This window comes from Dermacentor albipictus, chromosome 8 (genome assembly GCF_038994185.2).
Source record: "Dermacentor albipictus isolate Rhodes 1998 colony chromosome 8, USDA_Dalb.pri_finalv2, whole genome shotgun sequence".
Classification (NCBI taxonomy): Eukaryota; Metazoa; Arthropoda; class Arachnida; order Ixodida; family Ixodidae; genus Dermacentor; species Dermacentor albipictus.
This window is the reverse complement of record NC_091828.1, coordinates 55,520,449-55,542,320: the sequence shown is the minus strand read 5'-3', so window position 1 is coordinate 55,542,320 and position 21,872 is coordinate 55,520,449. Positions and strand designations below refer to the sequence as shown.

At 47.6% G+C, this 21,872-nt stretch overlaps 2 pseudogenes; one reads left to right on the top strand and one right to left on the bottom strand.

The window, feature by feature from the left end:
* Window positions 1-875: 875 nt before the first annotated feature.
* On the bottom strand, window positions 876-1,598 carry LOC139049260 (uncharacterized; annotated as a pseudogene).
* A 4,726-nt stretch (window positions 1,599-6,324) lies between these two features.
* On the top strand, window positions 6,325-8,760 carry LOC135921718 (putative nuclease HARBI1; annotated as a pseudogene).
* Window positions 8,761-21,872: the final 13,112 nt, after the last annotated feature.

The window sequence follows — 21,872 nt, the reverse complement described above, 5'->3', positions numbered from 1 at the left end:
CCCTATACGGCGACGAGGACTGAGCGAGAAGCTTTTGCGTCGCTGTTTCGGACCGTACAAGATCATCCGACGTATTGGCGCACTGGACTATGAGGTCGTGCCACACGGCATTGCGCTATCATAGCGGCGCCGCTCACAACTTGAAATAGTCCACGTGCGACTCAAGCCGTACTACCAGCGTTAATGAACTTTGGGACTTCGCGTAACTGACCTTTGGACTTTGTTTCTTTTCGTTGTTTTGTTACTTTTGTTTAATAAGTGTCCTTCTGTGTTTCGCTCTCTTATATTTGTAGCATCGGGACGATGCTTTTAAGAGGGGGGTAATGACACGTGTACTTCTTTATCTTTATCGGGCGACCACTTCTCACCGCCTAACAAATGTTATTCCACAGCGCAGGACGCGCCTGCATGTAAAAGAAGTTTCTGGAATGTTATCGATGGTTCCATCCGCTGTCTTTCTCCGCAACTTGCGCAATCTTATTGCATGTATGCGCGACGCGAATAGTGTAGAACTTTGTGGAAGACACGCTGGTCCCAGCGGTTACTCTGGAAGATTCGACGACAGATCTATAAAAGCCGACGCGCTTGACCTGCTGATCAGATTTTCGACGATCACCGAGTGTGTTCGCCACTACCGTTGTTCTTTGACTATATCCTGCTTTTGAGGGCCCAAGTTCGCCCAATAGAACGCCAGTTTCTATAATCACAGTTTGACTGCCTTCTTCACCGTCACTACTACGTGACAATATATTGACTTCGCATTTACAGCCGTAATTTGGGTAAAAAAATAGGGGCAACAATTTTCTGATTTGTACTTCGAAATCATTACGACTTCCTCTAGATAATAATGGACCTCTACAAGCTCTTACAAGCTATCACTCACAATCTTTTATCAGTGGTGGTTTGAAATTGGAAAGGAAGCAACACACCGTATACACTTGCTCTGCAATGTCAATCATGCTAATCGGAAACGGTTTGCTTAATATTTGGAATGTTTTTATGCGTCCTATCGCGCGTTCAACATGAACTCTTGCACATGCGATGCGACGTGTACGCTCAACAGCTTCAGGCCTCATCTGGGACTCATGTTGCTCGCGGAATGGAGGTCGGAAAACCGTGATTCCTGGTGGCAAATAAGGAAATGTAAACCCCTTATCTACCATTATTGCGTCTCCCGCATCCATACGATCCAAAAGCCCACTACACTGAAGCATAGTCTTATCAGACACCGATCCTCACCAAAGACGTGACACATATGCAATATACCCATCCGGTGTACAGCCCAAAAGCACCTTATAAGTATTGTAATGTTTATAAGTCGCAAATGTTTGCCGCTGTGCACTGAGTGATGAGGGCCGCTGTATACGAACTTCCGTTGCATCTAGCACCAACCTAGTATTTTCGAAACCTCGAAAACATCCTGGTAGGTGTGGCGCTATCATTTCTCTCGTCGGCATTTGCATTCTTGCTTCCAACTCGAGCTCAAGGAAATTAACCCAGGTAGCGAAAATGCGGCTGACATAGCTTGCGCACATTAAAAAGTTGCGAGCAACCTATTCTCCAGGCATGCCAGTTTTTAACCGCACAACCACCATGAAGAACTCTACTTCGAGTTCACGTTCCCTTGGCCGGCCAGGGACTTTACTTTTAATCTTCCTTTCTGTCCCCCAGTAGGACCTCTTGCTGGCTCGGGGCTCAAAGTATTCGAAGAGGCTTCGAAAAACACCATAATTAGGCAGCTCCGTATAGAAGGCACACTTCTTAGCTGAAAGCCTAATGGTATTTAAAGTGAGTATTCTTGAATTGGCTTCATCAAGCTTCATCTCAAGCCACATATTTCTTTTTTCTAAAGAAGCAATTTTTTGGTGCAGCAATGCTGTTTCTCTCTGTGTGTCAGTGCTCATCAAGGTACTTCAGTAGCTGGTGCTCGCCTGGGAACCTACGATAATGGCATAGAAAGAGATAAAACTACTTAAGTGATGTAAGCTATCAATTGACAAAAGCAAGCTTTGCTAGTAAATTTGCACAGGGTGACACCAGCCACGTTACAATAACTTTTAATCAGTTGTGCAGCCCAATGAATGATACTGAAGTAAGGTTTGGGTACAAGCTAGTTGGTATTCCATTGCTAACATCACTTAGAGAGACCGAAAGAATGACGAAGGCAAGCGCTGTTTCCAATGGAATACCAACTAGCCGGTACCCAAACCTCGCTTCAGTATCGTTCGTCGGGCATCAACAACACTTGTTTTAGTCATTCTTTCGGTCCCTCTGTCTATGTACGTGCTGGAAGTGATGTTTGCAATGAACAAGTTGACAAATCCCAAGGCTAAAACTATTGTTTACCATGAACACAACACTTGACATGCAATTTTCTGATAGTTTTATTAGATTTCCTGACACAAGCTTCAAGGCAGATGTAAGCTACAGAGAAGGATGTGAAGCACCTAGAAAGTTGATCAAATCAATGCACTGAACGTTAAAATGAGTAAAACTTCACAGCTGCGAAGTTTTACTTCACAGAAAGCCACGATGATATTGAAGGCATAGCCCTACGATTAAATTACTGCAGTCACTTACAAATCACTGATGTTTGTAATGTCACAGGAGCTGTGTCTTCTCCAGCGAGATACATTTGCATGTCACCTAAGAAGAAATAGCCCAGTTTAGGTCATTCATATTGTTGTGCTGATGATAATAAATTTTTCTTATAAAATACTAACAACCAGAAATGTCAGCCTTGTCCTGGAAATTGCATTATTACATACTCTGACTGCTGCCCGTGTACCATGCATTGGGTGCGCGTTAAAGAACACCAGGTGGTCAAAATTAATTCAGAGTCCCATACTACGGCGTGCCTCATAGTCATATTGTGATTTTAACGTAAAATCCCCAGAATTTTTTAAACATGACTGCTGAACAAAGGACTTCCATTGGTTGCGGTGGATTTTAGTTGTATTATAAAATAAAACTGTGCTTCACCACATTGTATTTCTGTTTCCTTCATATTTCCAAAAATTTGCCTGTATATTTTTACTAGAACTGCTAGCTGAGTGGTGCAAAGGTAAATGACTTTTACAGCACCATTATATTTTCCTATTAGCTGCAAGTTGGAACAAAGACAATCACACTCGACTCAACCATCAATAAAACAACCTTCAATACCAATCAGATGAGAAGAAATTCAGCTGTGCATTCAGCTGACAGCCTTATTTCTAAAAGACACCCCATTAGTCTAACCATATGTGCTTTGGAATGATTTCCCTGATATACGAGTAGAATAGTCGGGCTTAATACTTGCAGCCTCTCACTTTTCCACAAATGACAAAATAATTTGTTTGACAGATTTGCAAGCGAGTAAGCATCCTATAAATACCATGGCAAGCATGGCGAGCTACAAGCCGGCAGCCTTGCCTTCACCACTTCCTAGTGGTTTCGGTTCAGGCGTATTCTCCGTGGGCCCAGCTGCACTACCAGAGAGTTGAATGGGCACCTCAGCTTCTGCAAATAAATAAAGAAGTATCACTAAAATGAAGGAACAGAAACTGCTGCATGCATGCACAGCCATCCATGCCAGTGACCACTTTTTTATTAACTATTTCTATCAGGTTGGAGCAACTTCACCCAAGTTAACATTCTGTACCATTAAGTTAGCCATGGCACGGTACATATTGTACCTTAATGATATACAGCACTACACCTTTATCCCTCAAAAAGTGCCACATTACATACATAAGCGACGTCTCTACGTACCTACATACAGTGAATAATACACTTAATAGGACACTCAACGTTGTTGTTCCATAGAAACTTCCCATTTGTATGTATTAAAAATAGTCAATGAGGCATGCTCACCATGAATGACTGCAAGAGGCTGGGCGTTCCCTGATACAGTCCCGGGGTCCACTTCGCTGCTTTCCGAAGCTATAGCAGCAGCCCCTACAGATGTCAAGCACAGACCTATCAATGCAAAGGTTAACATATTGTAAGAGCAAGATGAAATAAAATTTGTAATGTCAGATGAATCAATAAATGTCCAAAAAAGCTGAGCAATAAAGCGACTACTTCAGAGGAAAGATAATGTAAATGCCTGGTGTGCGTATAAATCTGCGTGTGCACCGAGATTTAGTTCAGGGACTGCACGCCCAAAACTCGCTTGCAATACGGCGTTGCAGAAGCAGATCACGGCAAAATAAAACCTCCAGGGCACCAACCTGCGGCCAGCTCGACCAGTCGTTGAAAAACGCAGCTCTGCGTAGCGCAGCTTTACTCTAGCGGCGATGAATAACCTGCTCAAATGCCCTATTTGCTAAGTGGCGTTCGGCATCACTTTCTCCTGTTAGTACGGCGCCGCCGGCCCAAGCCTACAGCCGAATCGCGCCAATGTGACGACATAATCCTCTATACGCAAGACGGCTCCTGCATTCCCCGAGTCCCGAAGATACGCATCCTAGGCATGCATATAAGAGCCAACGGGTCAAACGTAGACGCTATTCGCAAAATCGAAGGCAAGGTTACAGCGGCTACCCGCCTGATCAAACGCATTACAAACAGGCACATGGGCAGGAAGGAGGACAGTGTCATGCGCCTCATACACTCTTTCGCAATCAGCCACATCACTTATGTGGCTGCCCTCCACAACTGGAATGTCACTGAAAGGGAGAAAATCAACGCTCTTATACGCAAGACTTACAAGATCGCCCTTGGCCTACCGGAGTCCACAAGCACTGCTCGTCTGCTACAGCTGGGGGTATACAACACGCTTGAGGAAATCGTGGATGCGCAAAAAACCTCTCAACTCGAGCGCATGTCTCTGACAGCCACGGGCCGGTACATCCTGCAGAAACTAGGCTTCAACTACCACGTCCAACACGGTCAGAAACAGGTCATTCCACCTGACCTCAGCGACACGCTGATTGTCGCCCCTATACCTCGAAACATGCACCCCAAATTTAATCGGGGCCGACGCCAGGCCCGTGCCAAGGCAATGCTGCGCTCCTTGGGTGGAAAAAGGACTACGCGCTTTGTAGACGCCGCAGAATATACACGAGAACACCGGTTCACGGCGGTAGTCGTAGACGGAATACAACGAAACAGCGGAAGAGGTAGCGATTGCGCTTGCTCTTACCGACCCCCTCTGCGAGGTAGTTTTTAGCGACTCACAATCCGCAGTTCGCAACTACGCGCGGGGGCGCATTTCCTCCGAAGCTCTCCAGATTCTAAGGAAAGCTGGTCGACAGCACTTCGATAACACCGCGATCATATGGTTTCCAGCGCACGTTGCCACCCCCACCGATGAGGGCCTCATTAACTTGAACGAGGTAGCACACCGCTCTGCGCGAGAACTGACCCGCCGCGCAGAATCGGCGACCGATTCTTCGAGTCCGGAACTCCTGCCTCAAAACTCGCGAGAACGCCTGGTCAGGTACAATGACACCACCAAGCACTACCAGCTAGGCAGGCGGTTGCTGCCCCCACCTCACCCCATGCTTTAACGTCGCCAGGCAGTCATCTGGCGACAATTGCAAACACGAACATTCCCCAGTCCGGTGCGATTGCAGCACATTTTCCCCGTGCAATACCCGACTGCTTTTGGAAATTGTGTCAGGAAACTAGAGCGACGCTGTCACACATGTTGTGGGAGTGTCGGGTCACATCAGCTACAATGGCTGTAGCTCCGGAGGCTCTTGCGTCGAAGTGGGCCGCCGCTCTGCGCAGCTCCAACCTCAAGACACAAGAGTGGGCTGTCCAGCAAGCCCTAGAGGCGGCGATGAGGCAAGTCCTCGAAGTCCTCTCATGGGAGACCTGAGCCCAGGTCGTCAAATTTTCCGGATTCAAAATAAGGTTGTTTCCATTCATCCATTACTTTCGAACCACACATACGCATGCACACACACGACAGCGATGCGAGGTGTGGCAAAAGCAAACGAGGAAACTTACCTTTGCTCTCCCGCCTTTGCGCGGCACGGTTGTGCCGCCGAACATCAGCGTCGCTGCCAGCTCTCCTGTATGTAAACAGGCTAGGCACGTAGTCGGGGTGAGTAGCGGATTTCGACGGCCGGCCTGCATTTATAGACGCAATAAGTACGTAATAGTCAAACAATAAAGGCTTTATCACACTTACCTGTGATGAAATGCGCGCCACTGGTCCTCGAATGCGCCGTTGGTTGCCACGGCGTGCCGTTCGGGTTCAACCGCTTTACCGCTGCCGTCCACAAACTTCTCCTATCTGCACTAACTTTCGCGGATGGAAATCTAAAGAAATTACTGTTTCCCTTTCCATAGTAGTAGCTCCTGCAGCCGAAAGCGACGCAGTTAGCCAGCATGTCGCGCTCGCAGCCTCGTGGCGCACGTAACACTGACTTCAGACACTACGACCACTACGACCACTACGACGCTACCGAGGGCTGCCCGAGCTGCGCCGTTTGTTTTCCAACCCAGAAGATGGCGCTCATGACGCACCGCCGCATCCGGTTTTGGCGCATGCGCAGTCGTACTTCTGCAAGTGGTCAATTGTCAGCGGCGTTCCTTTGGTGTTGCATGCCTTTGGTGTTGCATGCCAGCTGGAGGAGACTGGTTGTTTTCGAACGAGCTTTCAGAGCTGCAAAACAGCTTTGCTCGGGACCAAGATTACCTGGAACCATGCCAGGATCCCATTGCACTTCCGGGACGAGAGAAGCAGGGGTGGAGACAATAGCTCAACGTGCGGCGCACGACGTGGAGTCGCCAACTCGCCAGACAGGTCCGGGAACGTGTTAGACGCGCTCCTGCGCACCCTAATTGGAATGCGACGGTGAGTGCATGTGGTCGGAGAACTCCAGTGATGCCAGGAAAAGTGTCCGTGTCCCTCGTATTCTGAAATACGAGGGACACGGTTCCATTTGGACTTCACGGTTCCATTTGAACTTACAACAGATATATCGAACTACGGAGCAGGTGGTGCACTGTAACAACGAACAAGCAAAAGTAGTAGTAGGTGACGGGCTGCATCGACGGCGCACATGTACGCATAAAAAGTCCCGCAGGCGATGACGCAGAAGTTTACCGCAACCGCAAAGGAGTGTTTTCTATTAACGTTCACGTAAGCCCTTTTTCACCATGTGTAGGGATCGTACGTAAGCGATTATAGTCGGATAAACTTTAGAAAAAAGGGGGCGTTTACTCCTTCGAGGCGGGGGCACACGAGCATCCACCAATGGGCGCACACTCTGGACCGACGTCATGCGCCGGACGGCCGGTGACTTCGCCGCTTCGGTCATCTGGGCGGGGCCTCCCCTTTTTTCTAAAGTTGTATCCGACTATAGTTTTGCAGAAACGTAGAAGCAGCGGTAAAAGTCATATTACAATTCCCGCATGCTGTTTTAAGTAACTATGTTACGCGCGTCATATTCATTCACGCGCTATATTTGACGGAGGGACGGTACGAGTGCCGCTTTTTAGTCGAATGTGTGGTCTCAACTGCAGTGCTGCGGCAAGGACGAGCTTCGCTTGCTGATCGCGAAACAACTGATATGATGTGCGCGCGCACATATTTTTATTTCACAACGTAAGAAATGGGCTATCACACTTCTGTCCATCGTGACACTACAAGCTGTGCAACGAATTCCGTATTTACATGTGCCGTGGCAAAAACAGGGCGGTGAATTATGGACCACATGAAATTTTTAGTTAGCTGAAAATTTCTGCGGATAGACTTCAGTTGTTTTCAGATTTTTATCTTCTGTCTTGCTGGGAGGTAAAATGTACTTACAGTTGTTGCAACGACAACATGCCGTTCCTGCACTCATACTCTCGTTTTTTTTTGCAGGCGGTTGCCGGACCAATGCTGCAATTGTTCAACGTTGTAGCGAGCTGGCCGGGTTTGCCCATGACAGTGGCATATTTGACAATTCTAGATTACGAGTTATGTAAAAACAGCACCGTGTGCCTGGTCTGCTGCTTGGGGACATGGGCTATGCCTGCTCTCCTTTCTTGATGACCCTTCTTGCTGAGCCAGTTCCAGCCAACTCACCAGAAGGCAGGCAAGTAATGCCCAATCCTTTCAGGGGTGTATATGATAGGTAACACCTCTCTCTATCATAACATACTATGTTTTTGTAAAGCTATGCAATACACCTGAGGTGTGTTACAGTGAGTAGCTGTAGTGCATAAGCAACACGTTCCTCTGTCATTTGCTGCTGCACTAAGAGCACACAGATGGTGTCGCCTATATAGCGCGAGATTGTTACAGCTCCGTTCAATATAATGGTCGGTAATGAAATATGGCTGGGCAGAACGAATGCAAATCTAGGAAGGTGCTACAGCGTTTGCAGGAAATGGAATGTATTTGTAACCATTCACGGTAGATCTGTGCTAACTACACAGAATAAAAGCTTTGGAACAATGTAATGTGCAGTGTGTATCCAAAAACTAATTGCATTGTATTGTCATTCTATCAGGTACAACAAGGCACACATCGAGACCCGCAACTCCATAGAAAGGGCATTTGGAGTGTGGAAAAGGCGCTTTCCATGTTTGGACATGAAGCTGCAGCACAAGCCTCGTAATGCAGCTCGCATAATAACAGCTTGCGCTGCCCTGCACAATGTGGCCCTCCTGCGAAGAGAACCCGAGCCACTCGGTCTCCATGTTCCCACCAGCCGATGCAGACGTACCGGAAGAAACACTTGCCAAGAGCACCTGCCAACGGTTAATGGTGCGGTGGACTATCCACCTGGCATGCGTGCACGGCAACTTCTTATCCAGAGAAGTTTCTCTTAAACATTGTTTGAAATCCACCTCAGTGTTTCTGATTAATAGGGGTGTGTGAACAGTGAATTTTGAGAGCGAATCGAATGAAAATCTTGCAGAATCAAATCGAATGGTTTTGGAATAATGAAGAGGCATTAGCAGCATTAATATAAAACAATGCTCACATGCTAGTATAGTCAGAGAGGTTCTGTCATTACATAGCACATTATGAAGTGTTTATCAAAAGCGCAAACAGAGCATCAGGAGCAGACCAGTAGTTTCTTTGTATGCGCAGAACTCTTTAGAGTGTGCGAATGGTCACTGTATAGCCTGTAATGTATGGCTACCGAAGCGACGTAGCCTGTTCCACTACGCGAGTTCTCATGTTTCATGTCTATACTATGCCCGAGGGGTAAAACCTTTCCGTGCTTTCGCTCCAATTTTGTTTAACTGCGCGCAGTTGACGTTTTTTAAATGTTCAAAAAGTTTCGAATATTCACACACCCCTACTGAATAGTTGGGTAATGGGTTTAGGGTTCTATGTGTCGTGTGGCGTCTGTATGGCATTACAGACAGACGAAATGTAAAAAGACCGTGTGTGTTGGAAACTCAGTTACTGATTGGACACGCAGCCTCAGGGTGTCATGCAGCTTTCATTTATCGCATTCAATTTTGCGAGCTCAACTTACTTTTGAACATTCAATGTTTCTGTTTTGAGCTTATGCTCTTCATTCCTTTTTTTTGAGTTGTCTGCGTGTTCTTCTTGCCTGAGACGCATTCGCAACTTGTGCTCCTCCCTGAGCTAAGCAATCCTCACTTCATTTTCTGAAGCCAACATTTTCTCGAGGAGTGCCATCCTGCTTCTGGGTGGCCTCTGGCTTGTAGCTTCTCTGGCTAGTTCTGGTTCATTCTCCTTGTTTGAGTCAAGAAGCTCTGGCGCAGCTGCAGTGTCATCCACAATGGGTGAACCTGTAGCGTTGATGTCATTACACATTGATTGGTCGTTTTGTATATGGCCAGGGCTGCTGTGCTCCTGTGAAATGATCATTAGTTCAAAATTATACTCATGCAGCACACTTTGCATCACTGAATGTAAATGCTACAACAAATTGCGTTCGACATATTCAGCTGAGGGTTTTGAAAAAGCCTAAATGCCTTCTAAAGACATATGTAACTTCTCCGCACTGTACAACAAACAGGCTGAAGGTACCAATTGCACAGCATCAAAGCCTCAGAAAACACGATAAACTGGGAAGTGGTTGCTCCTACTTTGATCACAGCAGATTGCCTTCAAGTTTCATGCCACAAAAACTTTGCGATGTGTTTCATGAACTAGTACTATATCATAATAGTCATATGTTGGTTCCACTTGTCCTGTTACCATGGGCTGCAGGAGCCGGACAATAGGCTCACTGTCAACTGGGCGGAGGTAGATTGCGCCTTCCGAGTCCTCTTCATTTGGTATTCTGGTGGCCATGTGGCCTGCCACAGCCCCAACGAAAGCCGACAGCGGTGTCATGCCTGCTGCAGCAGGTCCTCCTCCTAAAGAAATGCACAAGCAGAAGGACTTGAATTCTACCCGCACAGCTTCGTAGCTGTCACAACCATCTTGTTTTTCACATTTGTGCTCGGTGGCGCATGCGCCGTGTTACCGGCGACGAACACATGGCGACGGACACATGGCGAAGGACATACGCCGTGACAAGTACCCGCCAAATTAGAGTACTGAGAATTGTCGGCGTAAAAAGAAATGCGCAAAAAAACCTGCCGCCCCCCTACACGGAAAACTTCTCAGCCTGACGCTCCCACCCTTTCCCCGCGAGAAAGGAAAACCCTACGCCGCTGGTCAGGCGGTTCGAGTGTCACGCGGAATACAGTCCCACAATTCTGGGTTTTTGTGTAAGAGAGAAAGAGATCGCTTGATAAGAAAAAAGGCTGAGAGCTCGGCCGGAGAAGTGCGCCTTTGACGTTCTAACTCACACTTCCTTTTATTCCCTTTACTCCTTTCCTAGACCAGGGTAGCCAGCCGCGACTTGAATTGCCTAACCTAGCTATATTTCTTTCCCTTTTCTCTCCTTCTATTTTTGTTGCTTTTGATTTTCTTCGTGTATATTGCCTCTTGAAACTGCTATGTATGACCGTCACACCAGGCGTATAAACTACAATGGATTCATCGAATCAAACTCAGTTCAGAATTTGAGCTTGTGTCTCTATCTTCACATGTGCCGTATTGCCTTTCATAAAATACCTCTATGTTAGATCGCCACAAGTTTCACCAAACACACGGCTTAAATGGTGGAGGTGGCGGACGCCATAAAAGCCGTTGTAGAGCCTACAAAGTTTCTTCATGCAGGGTGCTGGTAATCTCTATGAAAACTTCAGCGCCAGATGAATATTTGTTTTTGGTACCAGTGTTTTTCAGGGGTTCGCTTTCAGATGACACTCTCATTGATTGTAACTATCAAATTACGGAGATCTACCAAAGAAAATTCTTCACTCATGTCGGAGTCACTTGAAATAAACAGGTGGAACGTACAACTTACGTGCCCTCTCTTTCGTTATACTTGCAACCGTTATCTTTGTTCTGATTAGATATATTCGCTGTTATACTATCAAAATAAAACAGTTGCTGTGATGTTTCAACAGCTCGGCTGCTTTTTAAAAAGTTTGCTTTTGCACAGATTGACGAAGAGGCGGACCACGGCACAACATCCTCACCCGAGCAGTGCACTGAGGAGGAATGTGCTGAGCTAACTAAACTGGCTTTGCGAAAGGGATTCAAGGATACATTTGGAAGATTCCTTGAGTCCACAGTTTAGCCAGCGCTGTAACCTTGTTTGGTCGCACTCACTGATCATCTCAAAAGTCTCCTGCAATAAAATACTTAGCAGCAATATATTGGGTAATGTCTAACGATACGCAATCAAGGAATCAATAGTCACTTGACAAAAGATAACCACTATCAGCGCCTTGAGAACATGTTTTTTGGCTTATCGAATAGAAATACCGAGCAATGTAAACACAACTGCCACGCCTGAAACAAGCCCCCAGTGGCGTTTCGACACGCTGAGCCGCAAGGTCACCATTGCCGTCACCAGCCTACAATTATGTCAACACATCTGTGCGGAGCCTGAAGCAGCTACCGGCCCAGTTCAACTGCGCATCCTCTAAATAATATAATTCCACAATAGTCTCAGGTTTTGCGAGAACGCTGCTCATTCGCGTTCATTTAGGGCATTTGCAACTTGTATAACTCGGCATCCACGTTGACCTTCCATTGAAGTTTTACCAAGGGTGATGTAGGGCGTAGAAAACCCTTACGCTGCAATTTGTTGGGATACCATGCTATTTCCGTCTGGTAAGTCGAAACAAGCGAATCTTCAGTAACATTTAATTAGTGGTTCATTCCTCTTAGAGCATTAGATCACATTGAATACAGTACATTTCTACAGAACAATCCGACTTTCTAATTCAGCAACACTGCGATAGCAATGACATGGCAAAGCATCTGACATACGCGGACTAGGTGCACGTTAAAGAACCCCAGGTGGTCAAAATTTCCGGAGTCCCCCACTACGGCGTGCCTCATAATCAAAGTGGTTTTGGCACGTAAAACCCCATATATTATTATTATTACATACGCGGATGTCAAGGCTTAGCCTGAGTGTGGACGTGGATTCTTTTCACGTTATCGGTGCGGGGTTTCTGCGAAGAGCAGTTAGAGTGAGATCTCTCATGACTTCACTTTTCTGCCAGGTAAAGTTGCATGTGTGTGAGTTCGATGTTTTCTGCAGAAATGAGTGGTGCTCACCTTGCGTAGCTGCTGAACTTTTCGTTCATCAATGGCGCCTACGATGTCGCTAGGCCCTAATGTTTCACTGGGAAAAGCAAGTTTGACGTCTACAAACAGTTGTGTGCTCGCTCGCGCTGCATACGTTTTTTCTTCTTTTTATAGGAAAAAAATCCAGCATTTCTGTTTGACGACACTCTCGCCTAATGTTGCACAAACAAGGACTGCTCAATTTTCTTCTTTTTTATTGCTGTCACAGATCTACATCCTGCCAGAACGCATGTGTTCGTGCGATCTAGACGGAAAAGTGTGCCGCTGTGAACATTGCTCTCCGATTCACCCCTGCTGCTTCATACTGCGAAGCTGCCCGTTTTTATCAGGCAAGTAGCGGTCGAAATTTGGTGCGCCATGCCAGCTGCGATAATGTGTTCAAGCCGAAGCATGCATATTTTGCTGGTTCTCGAATGACCGTTTCTCCACCTACCGGCTTAGCTATGTTTTGTTTGTATATCAGTTCAGCGTGTGAAAAAACCCTGCAATTTATCACGGCATGCTAAGAATAATCGTGCAAACATTTTTTTGACTAAACTCGTGTAAGATTCTGTGATGGTGTGACTAGACAGCGACGCCAGACGGGTGGGTAACAAACCAAAAACTTGCAAAGGCTTAAGAAGCCACTAAATGAGTGAAAGTGTTTGACGTACCGAAACCGCACAATGGGCTGATCCGTACCTTAGTGGAGGGCTCAGATTATTTGGTTCAGCTCGGGTTCCATAATGCGCACCGAAGAGAAAGCACACGTGCATTTTTATTTCTTTTTCCTCTATTGAAAAGGTGGCCGTGCTCAGAAGCGGAACGCCAAAGGCAGTGAGCCAATGTGGCGGGTATAGTAAGCAAAAATAACGTTGCAGATTCGTTCAGAGATGTTTGTCAGTAGGTATAAGTAACTCTGCACGAAGGTATGGACATAAGCTGACGTTCACCAGATGAGTACAAACAAAACACACGTAGTCCCTTTGCTCTAGAGAAGCGTTGACGTTGAATTTTAAGTTCCGAAGTCAGTGCAAATTGTCAGCACTCGAGCAGGGCTGAACGCATCCGCATCTTTTGTGCCCAATTTGACACATTATACAGATGACTGTGGTTAGAAGTAAGGTAAGAATAGGCACTGGTGGCAGAGCCGACGAAGGCGTGTATGTCCAAGTTGAACTAAAAGTATAATCACGGCTTCAGTGGCTATGTGATACATAACTTACGGTGTAACATACGTGCTTACGACAAAACGCCAAATAGGTGTCTTAGATAAGCTATGCAAGAAGTATACAAGAATCTAGTGCAACATACACCGAGATGCACGTACACACTGGTTGCTGGGAGAATGCAAAAAGAAAATAATAAAACGCAATATGAACGCTAGTGATGCTGCAAACGCCACGGCTCAAAATGTGCACAATATAGACGATGAATAATGTGCGAAGAATGTCGTTGTGACGCCTAAAGTCACGTAGATGTGGCACACACATAGATGCGATGTTTACCGTTAAATATCTTCCGGGTGCCATTTAAGCAGAGTGTAATACTGCAAGTAGTTCGTACTGAGTAAGAGAGACTTTCCGCGAATAAAGAGCATGGTGATTACGGTTCAGAAGAAGCAGCTTCAGTTCTGTTATCCAGCATTTTCCGTGTTTTTATCTCTGACACGCATGAAGATAAACATCAGAAATAGTTCTTGCCACCTGCCGACCGTTGGTTGAAAGATTGTGTTCAGTATTGTGCTTGTGTATTTATATCTTTGATGAACACTTTGATGACATCGAGCGGTCAAGAACGTTTTCGAGGACTAGGTAGCAATTAAAAAAAATCTAGCTATTACCCTAATCCCTTAGGAAAACGAAGGCTGTATTTTATATACTGACCCAGCACTATCTTACGTTAGGCCTTCGTCGACAAATCATGTTACCTTTCTTTTATCGCGCTATCAGGTATATGGCCACCACGAATTTTTCGCCGTTGGCGTCATGATGTGTGTAGCCATTTGGCATGCTAAATAGGCGCGATATTATTGAATCGCCAATGCTGCTTTGACGACATTCTGTAGTCTTGACTGAAGAATTCCTGAGATTGTTTGAGAACTGCAACACGCAAGAAGCGGAGGCAAAAAAAAAATTGCTCACGACATCTGCTATTTATCTTAACTTTTCTAACTGTAAAAAAATTGTTAAACAATATTCGGGTTCACAATTTGTAATATAACGTAATTTTCCTGGTGCCGTCGCCAGTGCTCTTAACAGACAGCGCAGCGGCGCCGGCACTACGCCATTACAGGCCCTACGCGGCGTCCTAAAGCATTCAAGGGTGCCGGAAATTTTGCCGCTTCAACTATCGATGCTGACAGAAATCGGCATATTAAACTTCCCTCAGTAGGCCTGTCGAGGTTGTCTGAGTGTATGGTTTTAGTGTGACAGCAATTATTTGGATGCTTGAGGCGAATTCGCGCCGTAGTCGTTTCCGTCCTCGTGCTGTCCCACTAATCAAGCATGCGCAGATCACACGCGGACGACTGGAGGGTCTTCAGGACGCGGAGTACGTGTCACTGCAAAAAATGATGAACCGAGGCGAACTCACCACCAACGCTACGTTCTGCCTTCCGCTACTGGCATAGAGGGCCTACGGCATAGAGGGCTGCTGGGATAGAGGGCCGAATATAGGGCCTACGCATTGACCAAGCCTTGATATGACTATTAGCACCGCTACGCGTGGCGTTCCATACGCCACTCACCATCCTCTGAGTGGCCAACTGCGCCGGATGGTGTTGGTCGCCCCAGAACGATTACAAGAAAGATTTGCTTACGAGCTACGGCAGCGCACGCTCAATCGCCTCTCCAGCAACAAGTTTGCTCTTCCAGTGGGCGCAAACGTAGTGGTGCGTCGGCGGTGCGTTGCCGGACGCACTACTTCTCGCATCATTCTTCTCGCTGTCCAGTCACCTGGTTCGGCTTCGTCCTCAAGCATCGCTGCTCCTGCGCCCTCAATCCAGATCACCGCCTTTTCACGGCGTCGTTCTCTATATGTCACTGCTCTGGGCCCTTCAGGTCGCATGATGCTGACCATAGAAAACGGTTTATCCGCGACGGTGCCGTAGTGGCTGGGGCGTTGCCGTGTTAAGCGCGAAGGGGCAACATCAAATCCAGGTCGCAGCGGCCGGATTTTGATGGCGCGAAATGAAAAAGAGAATGACGCCCGTGCACCGTGCACTAGGTGCACGTAAAAGATCCCCAGGTGATCTAAACTTATTCCGGAGTCCCCCACTTACGGTGGGTCTCAATGTCAGATCGTGGTTTTGGCACGTAAAACCCAAGGTTATATGTTCTCTCATTTCGAACGCGTTGACGCGGCCTGCGTGTAACCGTTTCCTTCCGGTGCGCACTGAGGCTCCTGGCTCCGTTCTCCACCAGTGCCTGGTCAGCTACCTTTGCTCGTGCCCGAACCACCCACCGTTGACACCGTACGACCCGCAGCCTCCTCTCAGCCCCGACAACCGGAAATATATGTACGTAACCCCGCGGACGTGTTTTATCCTCCAACCTGCATTGCTATGAGTATATAAGCTTCTATATAAGCTATACCTGAAATGGCCTATGATGCCAACGGTGCCCGTCGGCTTTCTGCCAACGCGATCAGCGAGCTCACGCGTAACAGCTCCCGCGCAGTTTTGCGTCACGCAACGTGCTGTAGCGGAGAGCAACCTGTAGAGGCGCCACGTGCAACTGGGTGCCTCTGAAGGACCGCGAAGAAATAGCGAAGAAGAAAACACGCTTTTTCGTTCTCGGCTGGGGTCTGCGTCGCAGTCACAGCGCCACTCGCCACTCCTTGTCTGCAATTGTGACAGGGAACAAATCATGGTGTCATTACTACGAGCCCGAAACAGTGTACAAGGAAACATTCGAATTCACCACCCACAAAGAAAGCAAAGGCCGCAATTTCCGCCGGAAAGGTGCTGTTCACTTTTTTTTCGATCGTCAGGGGCCATTACTGATCGGACTTGATAAACCTGGATATGTTGTCAATCGTTTCCGGTATTGTAAAACGGCGGAGCGGCTGCATGCCACAATCAAGAACAAATGGCGTGGTAAATAGACGAAAGGGGTCATTTTGCTCCACGATAAGGCCCGCCCCCACGTCGCTGATGTGGCTAACACTAGAACTGGCAAACTTAAAGTGGGAAACGCTGAAACATCCGCCGCATAGCCCACTCTTGTCGCCTTGGAACTTCTACATTTTGGGGCAATTGAAAAAACATCTCAAGGGAACCTGAATTCGTGTCGGACAATGACGTCAAAGAGTCAGTTACAGACATTTTGAAGCAGCGACCCAAGGAGTTTTGTAAGACGGGAATCACGCGACTTGTTATTCAGTGGCACAAATGTCTAAGTGCTCATGGAGGCTATTTTTAAATAAAGTACCCCGCTAGTCATATATTCGCATTGTCTCACTTTCATTGGCTTCGCCTCGTGTATATTGCAGAACTTCTGCTTTACATATATTCTCTCTGTTGAGACTATAACTTTGGTGCAATTATTCAGAATATGCAACCTGTGACAGACCTCCTGCGCAATACATTAGAAGAAAGGAAAGCGCCATCGAGATTTTTCCCTGGCCATTGCATATGTACGAAAATGTAAGCAAAGTTCTTGAATGACAAAGTTTCATCAAAATATTTGGCCTCAACTTGTTCATATCAGCAACATGCATGGCTTTGCTGGTTTCCAACAGTTGTTCGTGCGATATTTCTTTACTTAGTAAATAGACAAAGAAACAATGAAGCATTGATATCAGTTATTTCTGGCGCACATTTTGGGACATACGAGTATATTCTTTTATAAAAAATACATATTTTATTTGTCATGACAGTGCGCAGCGTTCAAGAATTCGTTTCCAGCATCTTTGGCAATGTCAATGCAGTTATTCATGTATTTGATCCCTCGACAAATTCAATAAGGAGAAGGCCGAGCTGCAACGTGAGCCCCCACCCCCCGAACGAAATTTCTGGCTGCGCCACTGCCGACCACAGCACGGCGTACTTCGGTGGGCGTTCGTTTTTGTGTGGCCTAGTGGATTTTCGCAAGGCAGAGTTTTGGACGCTTTCTGGATAGCCGACAAGAAAAGGAAACAATGGTCGCTCGCCGCCATCACTGTGCGGACTTGACGGATTGCACCGCGTTCACTTGAGCGCAACCTCTCCGGCAAGTCTTGTCTCGCCGGTGTAGGATACCGAGTAGTATGTGTATGGTTCTCGGTGGACCAAGCGTCTGACGTTTTTTTTTTTCGATATTCCTTCGGTAGCGGCATTAGGTGCCCAAAGTAGGCATTCGATTGTGGCCGACATGATTTCCGTCGGGTTTTTCATTTCGGTGTTCCCGCCTCACACACACAAAAAAGACACTGTTGCGGCGCAGTGAATTGTCGCATGGTGAAAGTTTGATTTTGTTACTTCTTTTCCAGAAAGTAATGGGCCATGGGACGCTTCAGTTGCTGTACACTCTTATAGTATTGCGATACTGTGCCCGGTATTGAAATATTGTGCCCCGCATAGGCTACTGAGGGCGTCACCGATACGAGGTAATGGGTAGACGCCCTTCTTAATGATGTGGTTGCGGTGGCGGTAATCAACGCAGATTCTCCATGAGCCGTCCTTTTTTTGACCAGCATGACAGGGGACGCCCAGGGACTTGACGATGGCTCAGTGATGTCTTTCGCTAGCATCTTGTCTACTTCCGTTTGGATGACGTGACGCTCCGAAGCTAAAACTTGGTAGGGTCGCCGATGGGTGGGCGGATTATCGCCTGTATGTATACGATGTTTGACAAGTGAAGTCTGGCCCAAGGCTCCGTTGTTCAGGTTGAATATATCCTTGTAGAAAAGTAATAGACTGTACGCCTGTTCAGTTTCCGCAGGAGTGAGATTTGGAGCTATCAATTTCCTAATGTCATTGTCAGTACATTCGGCAGACTGGAAAGGCTCACAGGAAGCGTCGACGGCAAAAGTCTCAACGCAACTTACTTCTAAGGCAGTGATTGTAGCCAGGGTGATATCTTTAGGCAGAATTTGCTTGGCGAGCCCGAAATTCACAAGGAGTACGTACGATTGTCTGTGGCCCTCAGTATTGTATGCGGAACAGTAACGCTGCGAGCAAGAACGATGGCAGTTATGGGAGCGGAGATGTAATCATCATCTGGACGTGGCGTAGAAGGCGACATTTCGATGTATGTCAAGACCTGTGGTAGAATGTGAACAAATTCAGTAGGTCTCAGGCGACTTTCCTGTGGTGTTGGAGGAACGTTCAGTAGGGGCAGGTCAAGACGGACAGTACTTGAGGAACAATCGATGAGTGCTGAATGGGCGGAGAGGAAGTCTAGGCCTGGGATGAGGTCATGGGAGCATGGGGGCGGTGAAAAGGACGACAATATGGCGGCCGGGAATGCTCACACGTGCAGTACGCATTCCGACCACGGTCACCGTGCTACAGTCGGCGATTCGTGCGAACCGTAAGAACCGTAAGAATAAAATCGTACGAACCGTACGAACCGCAAGAACCGCAGGCGTAAGAATTTGCTTCAACTGGCGGCTGGTCATAATCAATATGTGTGCTCCGGTATCTATGAGGGCTGTGACGGGTGTGACATCAACTTGAACGTCAAGAAGGTTACGTCTTGTAAATAGCGTCAAAGGAGGATTTTGCAGCGAATCCGACATTGCAGCACCACCTGGAGGTGCCGCATTGCCTAGTTTTCCTGCTGGGACGGTCCTGGGTAGGTCGGCGACGGCGAGCGGGGAAGTTGGGGCGACGGCGAGCGAGCGTAGCGGCGAGCCGAGGTAGTGGCGTCGGAAGCGTAGTAGAAGCGACGGGGTGAGGAACTTCGGGGCGAACTTGATTTCCTGAAGGTGTTTCGAGGAGGGGATGGCCAACGGCTCCGGCAGTGAGGGGAAAGGTGAGCGATTCAGCCGCAGCAGAAACAGATCGGCCGGTCATCAGGCGTACGCCAGTCCGAGGGATTCCTCTTAGTGTAGGGATAACGGACACTGTGAGGTGGACTACGATAGGACTGAGCCATAGGAGCAGGGTGGGTGTCAGGCCGACTCAAGGAGCAGGCGCTGGGAACACCCTTATTAGCGATTTCCTGGCGAACGACTGACTGGATAAGCGATATCGTCTCAGCAGTGTTGTTCCAAGACATCTGTTGAGGCGAGGCAGGAAACGCTGCTTCATGTTCGCGGCGTACAATTCGGGTCACGTTTTCGCTTGATGGTGGCGAGAAAGATTGGTCGGTGGGGTCGGTACAGGAAGAAGTCGCTGCAGTATTTGGAAGCCGTGTAAAATGATTGAATATACGGCGACTCTCCACCTGGTCGAAACTGCGGCATTCCTTCATGATGGCGTCGACAGTCGATTAGTTTATGAAGACCAGAAGGTTGAATGCGTCGTCCGCAATGCCTTCGATAAGGTGTCCAACCTTGTCCGCCTCTGACATGGACTTGTTGATTTTATGACAGTGGGCTACGACGGCCTGAATGTAGGAGACATACGACTCGGTAACAGTTTGAGCACGCGTGACGAGTTCTTGCTTGGCAGCTAGTTGTCGACCGGTCGGATTACCAAAACGTCGGACAGCTTTTCCTAGAACAAGTCCGAGCTGGTTAGATCTTCCTCGTGTCTGTAAAACCACGTTCGCGATGCTCCATCGAGGTAGCACACGACGTTGGCCAGCATTATAGTCGGATTCCACCTGCTCACCTTGCTGACGCGACGTCCACACCATCGAGGCCGTTGAGCTTGCCGGGGTCTTGCGGCTGAGGTAGAGCAACGTACTGGGTATGTGTAGTTGACATTGCTGCTGCAGATGGGGCGCCTTCCACAGGAAGCATGCTCGCAGGCTGGGTGAGACCCTCGCTGCGGAGCTCCGTGGCGAAGGCGCGTACCCCGCACCTCCACCAAAATGTCACAGGTATAAAACAATTTACACGGTGTATTTACAGGGTGTATATAGACAGCAGCCGAGGATCCCGAGAGGCTGTAGCCACTTCGTCGTCTTCAACGTCGACGACCTTGTTCTTTGTTGCCACCGTAATATGCACACTCAAGGCCCGTTCCTGGCATCACCGTTGCCTTCATATTCCGCATAAAGTCCAAGGGCGGTAACATCGTGACCGCACGCCGCATGCTGTATGTGCGAGTGCAAATGTAAGGGGGCGAGGGTGGCATGGGTGAGCCGACTATGGGAGCTCAGTCTTGTGCGCGCAAAGGAGAAAAGCGGGGGGGGGGGGGGGGAAGCGCGCCGCCTTCAGTCGCGCGCGATACATCAGTGGGAGTGGATGGAATGGGGGCGGGATCAAGGACTATGTGAACTCGTGATTGCGCAACATGTTTATTGGCTGTGTTTGACGTATTATATAGAGTGACGTTTTCATAGATACGTAGATTTATGGGAGACCTATACGTATACCTTGTTGGGAGGTTTTGTACATACGTGCAGTGAGCTTTGTTTCCAGTGTCACTTTTTTGCCCTTTATCGAGCTGTATCTTCGCGTTTGTATATTCCATTGTATCTTCGCATTTCTAATGTACGAGGGCGAGTCAAATGAAAGTGAGCCCAACCGCCCCGCACAATAATGGTTCGCTTCATTATCTGCGCGGTACGCGGGTAGCCCACAGGCATCTTTAATTTGCAAAAGTGACACGGAGTTGTGAGGATAAATGTTCTTGAATGCTGTCATACACTGGGTTGAAGATGGCTACGTGACATTATGGACACTCCAAAAGTTGAACAGCGTGATGTCATGAGGTTTTTGACAGCTGAATGTGGTTCCTAAAAAGAAATTAGTCGCCGTATGGCTGCTGTGTACGTTGAACATTACATTTCATTGGCCACTGTGAAGTGTTGGAGGAAACGGTTCAAAGAAGGACGTGAAAGTGGCAAATACGATCATAGACCGGGCCAAGGCCACCGTGAACTCATCCCCAACAAAATTGCAAAGATTGATGAGCTGAATAGACTAGAACGGAGGATAAGCACCGATGAACTGACAGAGCAAGTGAACATCAGTCACGGTTTGGTTCGCACCGTAATTCATTAACTCGGTTATCAGCTCTTGTGTGCCCAATGGATGCCCAAGATTTTGAACCAACGCCAGAAGACGGAGAAGTGCGGCGCTGCCTTGACTCACCTGATCCGGTAGCACAATGGGGGTGACGATTTGTCTGCAATTGTGACCGGCGACGTATCATGGTGCCACTACTACGAGCCTGTAACACGATGGCAAAGCTTACAAGGGAAACATTCCTATTTATCTCCCA